Consider the following 14,132-nt stretch of genomic DNA (forward strand, 5'->3'; position numbering starts at 1 on the left):
AGATTCTTCAAGTAGATACAGTGGAACCCCGGTCTCCGACCGTACCGAAACTCGACAAAATCGGATTCCAACACGAAATGCCGAGTAAACTTTGCGCCGGTTCCCAACAACAAACCAGAATCCGACCCGCCGTAGCGATCCGACCCGTCGACAAAACATATGATGTTTGTAAACAAAAGTGTTTGAACGCCGCGCTAGTTGGCGTTGTTGGTGGCGTTCTTCCCACGCACATTTAAAAGCACTTACAGTGGACTCTGAATGGAATTTACCATAAATTAATACAATCCTGAAAGTACACAATGTTTATGTAATTACAGTAGTACGCGTATTTGGTTTGTTTACATTCGCGCTTGCCACAAGCTGCCGATGCCGACGTAACAAGACGTTTTTCTTAATTTTTATAACAGACTCTACAGTACATTCGGCTTATTTTTAATATTGTTTTATTAATTTAATGTAATGACCAGGCTTGTTTTTCATTGTATTTATCATTAACAACAGTTTTTGTGCGTGCCGTTACAGTACATTCTGGAGTGCATATGGGCTGCCTAGCCTAGCCTGCAGCGCTCGGTCTACCACTGGTAGGCCAATTTTTTTGATACAGTATGCATTTAAAACTGTAAGAAGACTCTAATAAGGTAAGTTATTTAACTCTGAACTTATTTAATTGTAATGTGTGTAGTGTTTTGTATAAAAAGACAAGGTTGGAGTAGTGACTGGTAGTCAGGAACGGATTAATCCATTTTCAGTTATTTCTTATGGTCGAAGTTGATTCGGAATTCGACAAAATCGAATCTCGACATTCCTTCTAGAACGGATTAGCGTCGGAAACCGAGGTACCACTGTATACCAAAATGCAGTACAAAACTACTGTATACCCATTTGCTCATGATAAAATCAGAAGACAAGCACACATAAAGACTCATATGCAGTGCTTACTGTATTTTTTTTTATTTTATTATTCCTACTTGTATTGTTACATTCATTACTGAATTTAACAGCTTAAACCACATACACACTTGCTGCATTTCCACGTATCGTATCATTGTTGGGTATCACCCAGTGATATGATACAGTGCAACAGATTTTATTGTATCCATTTGTTGCATATCCGTGTGTTGTAACATCGTTCCGTGGTGTAATAGTGTCATTCAGTTTCTTTTATTAGCGTAATCGAGGCTGAGGACAAGGCCACTCCTTGCCTGAGTAAGACAGGTCCTCTGAAGCAGGGGAAAAATGTGTCTTTAGCTTTTATTTATCAACATCTCTCTCTCTCTCTCTCTCTCTCTCTCTCTCTCTCTCTCTCTCTCTCTCTCTCTCTCTCTCTCTCTCTCTCTCTCTCTCTCTCTCTCTTATATATAAATATATAATTATATATAGTACTGTATATTTCTTATATATAAAAGTGAATGTTTGTATGCTTTTGTTTATGCGCTATAAAATTTGGCATGTGGTCATCATTTGACCTAACTTAGATAATAGTGTAGGTTTCAATCAAACCCGTACCCTTATAACAGACAGACAGTTATAAGGAGGATATAGAAGTCGATTTTGCTGGAACACCTCCAATAGTACCTTTGGAAGCCATAAACCAGATTGGTACAGCCAAAGACTTTAAAAATTTTGAAATACTGTTTATCCAACGTTATTGAGGTAATTATTAGTTATTATTGTATGTAAATGACTTATAATTGATTAGGTAATTACCTATTAAATGACAGGAACGTCTGAACTGAGACTTTATTTTCATTATGCATCAAAGCCTAGAAAAATTAAGTTTATAATGTCCTCCTTACTCCAATCCATTTGTAGATAGTGCTTCACACAAAAAATAACAAACAATCACGGGCTGTCACAAATGTGCCTCTTTACGCGTGGCCATCCACAACAAGACTGAACATGCAACGGGACAATGCCACTCTCCCCATCCACACGAGGGTATGCAAGTTGTGTGTCATTCCTTTGATATGATGGCAAAAGACCAACAAATGGCAGACTGAGCCCATTGCGTATGTTTGCATCATATTTTGACATGCAACAGTGCAACGCTTTCCCATCCACATGCTATGCAACGATGATACGACACGTGGAAATGCAACAAGTGTGTACACGCCTTTACAAGACTGTCATCAAAACTTGAAACAGGAGAGGGAAGAAAGAATGATAGATTTTTTGCTTTATTAGCTTTTGTTTTTGGTGCAAGTCAGGTGGCAGTGTTGAGAGTCATTCACAATAAGGCACATTGCTGTCACTCAGCAGGGAATAGTAAAAATTGTTTTTTCTTCAAGCATCGAATGAAATGTGTAAATTTATTACAGTTAAAAATGAACTATCCATCAACTTAAAGCATATTAGCAATGTTATGGGCTACTTATATGGGTTTATAGGGGGTCTAGGTAATTTTTTCAACGGTTTGTTCAATTTCAGTCAGTTTAGCTTGAGTCATGATCCTTGGAGCTTGGAACAACTTAATGACGTAAGACGAGGTGTTCTGAAGTTACTTTAAATATATACTAAGTGTTTTTATTTATTTTGTTGTGACGTTAGTCATTGAAGTGTAATTTTTCAATAAATGAGCTCATAAATAAAAGAAACTTATGGTTAGTTTACCCCTTCTGGAATAAACTGTCAGTAACCAACAAGCGTGAGAAATCTTGAATGCTGTACAGTACAGTAGGAGGTATCCCAGGTCACAGATGCAGTTGACAGTTATCTCAAATCCATATTTCAATATTAGCCTGCTTGAGCCTCACGGAAGAATCAAATTCACTGTTCCCAAGATCATCATCAGATACCTCTGGTAGGCTGGCACATGCATTTACATTGGTTAAGGTAATCTTTATGTGTCTACTGACTGGTGAACAGCTCCATAGATTCCTAGACTTTCGAACCATTTAGGGTTTGCATATTTCCAATTTATAATTTTTTTTTATTCCATTTTGATTATTTTCCTTCTTGCATTGGTGGATAAATTGTTTATATAGATTTTCAAGAGTAGTACCACAGCTTAGTTTTGTGAATGGCACCAGCAGTTTTAGATTTTCAAGGATACTGCAGCTTATTTTTGTGAACAGTGACGGCAGTTTTCTTCACTGGACTTTTAATATTTTCTGTAAGTACTTTGGTACTATTGTACTGAGCTCTTCAGGCTTTTTCTTTCTGAAATTTTAGCATAACGTTTGTGATGATTTAATTTCTCTAAAGTGAAAAACAAGTGTTTGTCTCTGTCTAGTTTGAGGTGTTAGCTTTAGTTTCTAGCTAATGACCTATCATAATTCTTGCTTAACTGACTTTGTGTTTTCATTGAGTATTTTATTGCTTCTTTGTGTGTGATGTAAAGTGATGTTTATTTAAGTGTTCAGCAGTAATATCTTTCCCATGCTTAGTGCCCTTGGTTAACTTTTTGTTGGGTCAACATGCCTCTGAGCTTATTGGTTTTTCCTTGAGATATTTTGTGTATTTTTCTATTTGGTTTGTGTTGGATCCAGTTTTTATTGGACTTTATAATAACTGCATTCTTCATTCTGATGTGATTTTACAAAGTTTATTTGTATCATCAAATATTTTACATAATGTAATTAACTTGTAACATAAAATTTTTATGATGTCTGTAGCATACCTGTAATTAGCAAGATGTACTGTAGCTGTATGTTCAGGTCCTTTTTTAATTAGAGTTCCTTGGAGGATGTTCAACTTTTTTTAATATTTTAACATTACTCCAGTACTATATATTTTAAATGTTTCATCACAAACCCCATTAATCAAGTGGACTCCTCATTTGGGGTCTGATTGATGAGTTTCCATGGTTTGTTATAATACTACTTTTAGTATCTCAAACTCAGCATTCATAGTCTGACCACAAATCAGGGCTCTCTATATGATTGATTGGTTCATATGGAAAAATTTTATATTATAAAAACTTGTTTTATAACAAACACATCAGTCATATTGAGCCCACATTGTGGTCTTTGCAATTCCCTTGACATATGCTTTCTTATGTATGGTAGACAGAAACAGAAGAGGAGCCAAAGGTGATTGACAGTACTTGCTCACCAGGACACATTGGGAGGAACCAGTAGCATTCTTCATTATTCTCATATCTGGTTTGTTGATCACATAGGCCTGTAAAGTACTCCCAGCTTGTTTGCTGGGTTTGTGGATGGCTGTTAATCATCCTGAAATTTTAAGTCATTACAGTATTTCTGTTTGAGTCACTTAATCCTCATAGTATCACTATATTATTCATCACCACTTACAGATTGGTCTCTGGCTTTTTGTATCACTAAATTATAATAACTACTTTGCATGAATTTTGCAGTAGGGCTGGTCACAAGAACAGCAGCAACAGGAGTGGGAGCAGCAGTCATTAATGTAGCAAGCACAGCTGCTGAAACACACCAGCCAGTTGAACAGCAGCCGAAGAATACGCAATTGTTTTGTGAAGGTGCTCCTGAATAATACCAGACATCAAGAGACATAAATTCTCATGAAAAAAGTACCACTTACTTAGTCATTGGTACTTTTGGGATCAATGGAGCATTGGCAGGCAATGTAGTGATCCAAACATACAGCAAAGCAGTCAAGTGGTCCAGCTATCAGGTCCACTAAGTCTGAGTGGCTTAGTGGGCATACAAAAGTAGCAGCAGTACTGGAACAGCAAGAGCAGTTGAGGGCCAAGGTTAAGGTAGTTGCAATGGCAATGGTACATCACTAGTACACGATGCCTTTTTTTTAACCCTACACTGTGTTGGTCGGGTCTCAGCAGGTATCCCAGGTAAGACACCAAGAAGGTCTCCCTTGGCAGTGCTGGCCACAACCTGTACAGTATTTTTTGGGAGGTGAAGGCCCATCTCCAGATGATGCATAACCATTTGGCAGACCCTGCCTTTTTAGGCATACTTCTAGTGAACCTGAAAGAGAGCGACAATACTGGAACAGTAGATCAATCACTAGGCTGAATGGGCGAGTAATTAAGGTTGAGGTAGTAGCTATGGCACATCACTGGTAGTAGCCACCCCCTGTTGTACACTGGGCTGGTCCAGTCTTATTAGGTAAGTAGATCCCTTGGGCAGCACTGGTCACAGCATGTTATTCAAGCAGGTTAGGGTATATAGCAAGTGCAATAAAACACAAAAATTTGATTGAGCATTCAACATTTCACAAAAACTGCAATGCAAAGCACTGCACAACAGTAAATAGAAATGTGTTCTTTTGCTGCTAAAACATAAGAAACATTACTGAACCAATTTCCAGAAATGAGACTGAAAACAATGGAAATTATAACAGCCAAGTACAACAAATACCAAACTTTACTGTATACTGGTTGTTGGTATAGTGGTTATTCTTGATATTCTACTCAAATGTTAAGAGCTCACACCTCCCCAGAGTGATGAAATCACTGACTTCGTATCAAGTCAGTTATTACAAAGTAAATTCTCTATACAATTCATTGATATACATTTTATCACTATATGATTGATTAATGTACATTTTATCCTTCATCCAATTTGAAAATTTTTCCTGCCCATAAGCAAGACATAAGCAGTGTGTGTGTGTGGCTATGTCTTCTGATCTCTCTCTCACTCTTGTAACTACATTACTATTTGAAGATGTGCTATATCTGAGGTATATATAAAATACACTTTACTGTTTAATATTTTTCTTGTATGGAAAATGACTACACTACTGGTTCCAGCCACTGAACTTCAGAGTCATCTTTGCTTCTCATTTTGCGTGTGTGCCTGCCTTTGTTCATGCGACTGCATCCAGCTTTAACCCAACCCCCTGGTCTAGCATCAGTTTCTTACCATGCTCTTGGTTTTGGATGTGCACCTGCATCTAACCTCATGCCTGTTGTCAGCCAAATCCTTGCACCCAATCAACTGGCTACGCTTCATATGGCATCTGTCAATAGTGTTCCTACCAGGGTTCTGCATTGTTACAGTAGCACTCTGACTCCAACAGCATGCTTGTTTGTCTTCTCAGGCCACTTGCCTGCTTCAGGTTTCATCCCGTTATTCACCCCTTCAGCATCCATTCACTTTCTGCACTCTCTAGTGTCACTGCGCTTAATCGAGCATCTGCTTTTTATTTTATGCTTCCTTATGTACTTTAGTAGTACTTGACTCCATAATGTCAGGCCCCAGCCATGTTACAGAACATCACTAGGACTGTCTTCATTAGCAAAACATGGCAAGACAACCAATTAGTGGAGAGGATCTATACCAGGGAGGGGACCTTGTCGTCCACGGACATGTTCTTAGCCACGTCTGTGGATCTGATAGTGACCATGTTTCTCCGGCTCAGCAGGAGGCTGAAACGTAACGTGTCTCATTCATCTAGGAGGACCCATGTAGGCCTAGGTCTCGTGCTTCAGTTTCTCACTATCCTGTAAGGGATTGCGTGTGGTGTTCGTCTTCACGCGTCCACATGCGTGACTCTTCTGGTCCAAGAGCTGATGCACGGCCATGTTCCTACGTTCATGGACGTGACTCCTCGTTGGCAAGGGATGGCCTACATCCATCAAGTGATCGGGATCCCTCTGTTCCATCTACCTCAGGTTGTCAGACTCCTGTGCATGAAGCAAAGGATGGGAAGAGTCAAGAGTTTCTTGCTTCCTACAGGGAAGTTATTGATCTCATTTGTGAGTTCAACAATCTCTTTGAGAGGTCTGAGGCTCCTGCTTCAATTGACTCCTATGGGCATAGAAGCTTTACTTGGACCGAAGAAGGATGTAAGAACTTCTTTTGAGTCACCTTGCTCCGGGCATGCTACTTCAATCTTAAAGCATTTGAATTAACAATGTCGAAGACTATGTAGGTTTGTCCGTAGTCAGTCCTGCTCTCCCTTGCCAGAGAGAAGGTAGGAAATGCATCTATTAATCCAAACAAAAATGGATTATAGACAGGATACTCAGTCATGCAGATCACCTGCATGCATCCCTGTCCAGCTGGTGATGGCTTGTTCACTCTTCCTATGTCCGCTGGAAGAGGACAGAAAATGGGAGGAAGGTAGAAAGCTAGTCCTGCCCACACCTTCTCCCTGTAGCTGCACACCTTAGGCGAGATACAACCTGTCCTTAAGAGCTGGGTAAACTACATGACTTATTGAGCACCCACCAAGGGAAAGGAGTCCAAGGACCTGAGGGCAACAACCCAAGGTAAAAGGATAATAATGTGACTTGAACAATTACGTTCTATCCTAGTACCGGATCAATGGGTTCTACCTGAATGCCACAGATCAATGGATGACATGGCCCCTAGAGATGATGCCTCAAATGTACCAATGACCACCAGGAAATTGCAGGGTACATTCGGAAGGTCATTCCCTCAGGCAGAGAAATTATCCCTTTGCCTATGGTCAACATTCCAAGGTAAGAGGATATACATGTGAATTTCACAATTACATTCTATCCTAGTACTCGAACTACATGTCCTTTCCGAATGTGACAGACATATGGATGACTTTGCCTTCTAGAGATCTTACCCAAAACCTACTAATGACCAGTAGGAAGTTTCATGCCCAGATGGAGAATGGTGAGAGGAGATGCCCGTTCTTACCAACCAATGCTCCCCATTGTTTGTCTGGCCCATATTCAGAATGAAAAACGGAAGGAAAATAACAAAGTGGGGTGGACAAGGAGGGTTACCCCATATGAAAGCCCATGGTTTGTATACCTAGGAAAAATACAAATTACCGTATATTTTCGTGTATATGACGACCTTTAGATAAGACGAGGTAAAAAATTATAACAAATTTTCATGAATTTATCTCATATCTGTAGTATAAGATGACTGCTTAAACTACAAAACCATCTGTGTATAGGCTAGCTTTTGCAACAACAGGTATCTTATGAAATATTGTTTATGTAAAGATGATGTTATTACAAATGCTGTTATCCTTAGAAATTCAAAATACCATATATATACTCGCATATCATGCGATTTTGGAAGACCTAATTTTGAAGCTAATTTTAAGGGCGTCGCATCATACACAAAGTATAAAATTAGCGTATGTAATATTTACATAGTTTTTTTAATACAAACCTAACAAATAAGCATCTTTTCCATGGATCTTTTAACAAGTTATGCTTTACTTCAGTGTATCCAGTAATATTGTATGTATTCGCATATTAATAATTGTACTATAAAATACAAACATAGCGATCATGCGCCATTTGCATTGTTTAGGTCTTCATGAACGTGGCCAACGATACCTTCCGGGTACTGTATTTTTGTTTCGGCATCAATTCAATTTCCGTTTAAAGATAGCCATGGAAGAAGGTTTCATCCCATTTGCCATACACATTAAAACAACAGTAAAATGTGTTCTTTCATGTCCAATAGTTTTGATTGAAATACTTTTCTCTCCAATATTATTTACGGTCGAGTTTGGTGGCATATCGAAATTTAGGAGTTTGATTATGTTGCAGTGCACAATAATTTATAGTCATTAGCACTTGAACATTGTTTGTTTTCTCAGCTTTAGCTGCAACTTGGAGCTTAAATTTAGCAGTATATTTCCTTGCGATCTTTTCTCCAAACCGAGTAAGGGTATACAGCGAACCTCCCGTATTCGCGGGGGATGCATCCCACACCCCCCCCACGAATAGGTCAAATCCGCGAATGCTTAAAACTCCTCTAAAAACATATAGAACTGCCCATTTTGATAGCTTAAACCAAGAAAAACCCTGTAAAAATGCTTATACCGAGTATTTTAATAGTTTCATCACAAAAAGTGCATTTGTTCATGAAAATTATATGAAAACACAGTAATTAGCGAATATTTCTCAGTGAAAAATACCGCGAATGGGCGAATTTTCCATGAAAAATGGCTAGATATGTTCCACAGAGAAACCCGCGACTGTATGAGTCCAAAAACCGTGAGAACGCGAATACGGGGGTTTACTGTAATGTAAATATGCATCAGTCCTTTTCTACTTAACATCATTTGTAACATAACTACAGTAGTTGTTTACTATCGTGCGATGGTTGAAATGCAAGCAAAACAGTTGTTCCTCGTTTGGTTGTTTATGACTATACTCCTTTACTCAACGAGTATACCGTAAATAACAATACTTTTATCATTCGCTTTTACTTTTTTAACCTATTTAACTAGAAGATGGGATAAAGAGACGGAGTAAAAGAGGTAGTCCATAGTAATCTGGTCTCTCAGAAAAGTAACTCACATGATACACGAGATACATGATAAAATAATTTTTTATGGGTGAAAATCTGGGGGTCACACGATGCATGAGCTCGCACGTTAACAAGTATATATGGTAAATGAAATAAAGTTGATTCCATATCATGTTGTGCCTACACACATCGCCTAAAAGGGAAACATTGTTTTGTTTACATTTCATTACCAATCATAAGCAACCCCCAACAACAATACGATAAAGCATGATAATTATCGTACATAATTATCGTTCATATGATTGAATTGTTCTAAATAGTTACAAACAGCCTGAATTTTTAATGAAAAATGATTGTTATCCTAAATGTTATTTATTACTAACGTAATTGCACTACGTTACCGAAAGCTAAAGGTTGCTGAGAGATCAACCTTGATTCGATATTTACATTTTGTCAGCTGGCCTTGCAGAGATAAAAGTCGATTTTATTGATATGGAATTATTCCTCGAATAGGCTATTTATTATGAAGATATGCCAGTAATATATAAGGTAAAAATGGTTTTACTACCTTTATAATCAGTTTATTTCATAATGTGACCTTTTCATGTTTGTCAGTGGTTACAACCGAGGCCAAGGCTAGCCTACCGATAAACAACATTTAGAATTATTCACGGTTTGAGTTTTAGAATGGTAGTATAAGGTGACCCCCAATTTTTAGGGGTGAATTTTATGATTTAAAGGTCTTCTTATATGCGGAAATATACGGTACTTTAAAAATCTGGCATTTTCCCTATGGGGATACAAACATTAGGCTTTTCATATATGGAGTCTCACTACAAAGATGAGAGGTAAAACCTACACTTAAGGCTGATTTCAAGTCTTAACCACAAATTCTGAAATGAAAAAGAACAAGATATACCACACCCTTCCAAGTGCTCAACAAGGTCTGACAATCCATATGGCTCTCCCACTCTCTTGGCCAAGGCAAGGGCTAGAAGGAAGACTCTTTTGAGCATAAGATCCCTGTCCAGTGACAGAGACGGGTTCATTTGACGCTGCCCTGTCAGGTTCTACTCGGCCTAACTTCTCAAGGAGGGCATGATGTTTGAAGCTCCTCATAAACAATGCTATTTCTGGGGAGTAGACATGTCCACACCACATACTTAGGCGGAACACTTTCAGCAAGCACTGCCCAATGCCATATACTGTAACAACCGAGACAGACATGCCCTTGTCTCAATGTAGAAAGACAAAGAAGTCTGCTATGCACTGAAGAGAGGTACTGATTGGAGAGTAACCCATTCTACAACACCAGTTGCAGAATATGGCCCACTTCCCTTGTAGACATTTGCCGAGTATGTTTGGAGGTTGTCAGGCATCTCCTTAACTGTTTTGTGAGAAAAGCCTCTCTCACAGAGAGATAACCCCCACCTATGAAGATGTAGTGACTCCACCACTCAATGATACCTGTGGATGTGCGGCTGCCATAGAAGAGGCAGGGCTCATGGGACATTTATCAAAAGTAATAGGAGGTCTGCTACCACTTGGCTTGGCCAGAGGAGGCTACTAATGTCATGTGAAGACTCAGATTCATGAATATCATGAATACTCTGTTGAGTGTCCTGAGGAGGAGACTGACATAGACATCCATGCTGTCCCGTGGCTGTTGAAATGCATCTTGCATCACTGCCCATAGGTCTGGAACAAGTGAGCAGAAGATGGGAATCTTCCAATTCAGTTTGGTGGCAAACAGATTGATAATTATCAGCTTTCCCCATAGATCAAACAGTCTTTCCACTACAGCTTTGGTGCAGGGACCATTTCTGTTTTCACAACCTGATCCCAACAGCTCAGTTGGTCTGCCAATGCACTTTTTGCCTAGAATGTATATCTGACTCTTAGCTTGATCCTGTGCATCTAGACATTAGACAGCTAGTTGGCACAATGAGGGGGAGACCATCCTTCCCCCACTGTTTGTTGATGTCCACTAAGGCAGTGCTGTTGCTCAAGAATAACATTGAGTGCCCCTCCAGATGCTGATGGAAGGTCTGGAGTGCCAGCCATGATGCCATCATCTCTAGCACACTGATGAGCACTCTGTTCATGTTCAGGGGACAAGTCCCAAAAGCTAACTCTCGTCCCAGATGAAGTCTCAACCTTTGCAGGCTGTGTCTGAGAACAGAAGTAACCCTGGGGGGGGAGTGCTTTCAGTGAGACTCCCTGAAGGAGATTGTGGTCCAACAGCCACCACTCCAGGTGTTTCTGAATTTCATTGTGAAGGGAAGCAAGTGATGTAGTGATTTGTCTGGAAATGAATGAAGGCGACTCCTCCCATTTGGGACGAGTTTCTCCAGGAATGTAAGGTGGCCCAATATTACTTGTTACTGTTGAGTTGGTTGTTCCTCCCTCTCCGAGAGGCACTTGGCAACTCTCTTGAGGATATCTTTTCAGAGGGGCACAAGGATAGCCTTCACTACAGTGGATTCCAGGATCATTCAGAAATACCAGATCCTTTGTTTGGGAACTAAGTCATATTTCCACCACTTTATGACAGTCCCCATGCTTGCAAAAGATCAGCCAATTCTGTCTGTCCTGTATAAGCTTCTGTTCTGAGGAAGCAAGGATGAGCCAGTTGTCCAGATAGCGCAACGGATGGAGTCCCATGGAGTGTACTCAAGCCGAGACTATCAGGACGGCCATAGTGAACAATGTGGGTCAGTCACCAAGCCAAAGCAGAAAAATCTCCCCTTGGAACATGAAGCAAAGGAACTTTCTTGAGTCATGATGAACAAGGATAAGGAAACATGCATCCTCGAGATTGCTTAAGATCATGAAGTCTCCCTCTCTGACAGAATGCAACACTGAATGAGCAGTTGTTATTGTGAAGGCTGTCTGATGCAGCTGTTCATTACCAAAGGATCTGTGATAGGCCTATATCTCACTAAAGCCCTCTCCACTAGGAAGAGGCAGCTGTAGAAGCCTGGAGGCCTATTGTGAATGATTATGATTGCCCCCTTCTGCATCATTGTCTCAGCCTCAGTCCAGAGAAATTTGGAATTGGTTGAGTTGGCAAAGTATGTCAGGAAAGGGGTTGGATCCTGGGAGGGGCAGGAAAGGGATTGGACCCTGGGAGGTGGCAATGGTCCTTGAAAGGGATTTTGTATCTGTCCTTCAGAACTGTTACTACCCACCGTTCCACCTCTTGTTGTTGCCATGCCATCCAGTGGTTCAAGAGGCAGCCTCCCACCTATGGCAGATCAGGGATGAGGCCTTTCTCATCAGGAATCCCCTCTTCTCTTGCCCCGACTCCCTCTTTAGGCTGACCCAGGAAGAAGAGGTGAAAGAGCTAAGAAGTACCCAAGTGGGGTGTGCATACAGCATGGTGGTCTTTGTCTAAGTAGAAGTTTTGGAAGCTGATGGCCTACTCCCTTGGCTTGACTTCAAGGTGGCTGCTTGAGAGATGAGCTCGTCATGTGAATATTCTTTCTCAATAGTCACCTCTACCTCACTTCTACCTTCCCTGGGGAAAGTAGAGTAAGAGTCAAGGACTGAACTATTCTTGTGGAAGTGCCAACTCATGAGATGCCTGTCTGGACATAAGTGACAGGAATGAGTCCTTCCATTGAAGAAAATTATTAACCTAAAGGTTGGTAGTCTGGTGGGCCAGGAAGGTGAGGGCTTTCCTGCTCAACAACATAAGCTTTGGAAAGAGAAACTCACAAGATTCCTATGTATAACTTGTTTACTTGTAATTATTTACGTTACTTTTAAACTCGAGTACTTTCAGGTCCTAACTGTGACCCTTTTTCAAGAGACGAGGTAGTTCAAGGCCCAGCAATTTTCTGGAACTTCTTTTCCTTCTGCCGTTATTTATATGATGGCTGTCCTGGTTTCCATTCTCTTGAGAGTTGTCAATCTCCTCCTGTCGGTCTGATATCCTGATCTGATGGTCAGTGGTATTAACCATTGTGGTATGTGAGTAGTCACCATCGGTCTGTTGGGCAGGAGACCTAACCTCCAGGTCAGAAGGGTCGATCTTAGCTTCTGTTAATATTAAAGATCGGCTTATGGGATCTTCTGAGGTAAATCCTTTGTTTCCTTCTATCACTTTAATCTGTCTGATGAGTGCCCCTTCCACTACCCTCCTATGACTGATGTTATTGCTTTTGTATATAAGCCTACTGTTTTTAAAATCCATCCTATGGTCCTTTTCCCAACAATGCCTAGCTATAGCACTCCCCTGTGAGTTGAGCTGTACTGCCCTCCTGTGTTCTTGGATTCTAGTCCTTATTCCCCTGCCTGTTTCACCCACATATTTGTCTCCACAATTGTTGCAATTAATTATGTATACTCCCCCTATATCATCTGCATTACTGTCTTCTCCTTCCAATTTATTTTTACATACTTTGTTTTTTATGGTGTTGTCAAAGGTATACACAAATTTATATTTAATTTCTTTCATTTTTGATGTAATTTGTTTCATTTTAGGCATATAAGGGAGGGAAACTATTTTCTTGTTTTCTGTATTCCATGTACTCTCTGCATTTTCCCTGTAAAAAATCCTCCTAGCTTTGTTGAGTGCCCTTTTTCTGAACCATTCCCAGTATGCTAATGTATCAAAGCTTTTATCAATGTAGTTTATTTCTTTATCTATCTTACAAGGGTCACACGTTCTCATTGCCCTAAGAAATAAACCTGCTAGAACACCATTTTTATAGCATGACTGTGAAAAGAGAAGAAATGAATATACGAGTTTGTGTGTGTGGGCTTTCTATATGTGCTGAATTCATATCCTATTTCTTTCCTTTCTATCAAGATGTCTAAAAAGGGCAGTTTATTATTGTTACTTTTTTCTAGAGTGAATTGGATGTTGTTATCAAAACTACTGAGTTTTTCTAGAAAAGTTTCTATTTCACTTTCATCACCCTGCAGAATGGCAAAAATATCATCCACATATCTCCACCAACCTTTCAATTTTAAGTTAGGGACATTAAT

This window comes from Macrobrachium rosenbergii, chromosome 59 (assembly GCF_040412425.1).
Source record: "Macrobrachium rosenbergii isolate ZJJX-2024 chromosome 59, ASM4041242v1, whole genome shotgun sequence".
NCBI classification, from domain to species: domain Eukaryota; kingdom Metazoa; phylum Arthropoda; class Malacostraca; order Decapoda; family Palaemonidae; genus Macrobrachium; species Macrobrachium rosenbergii.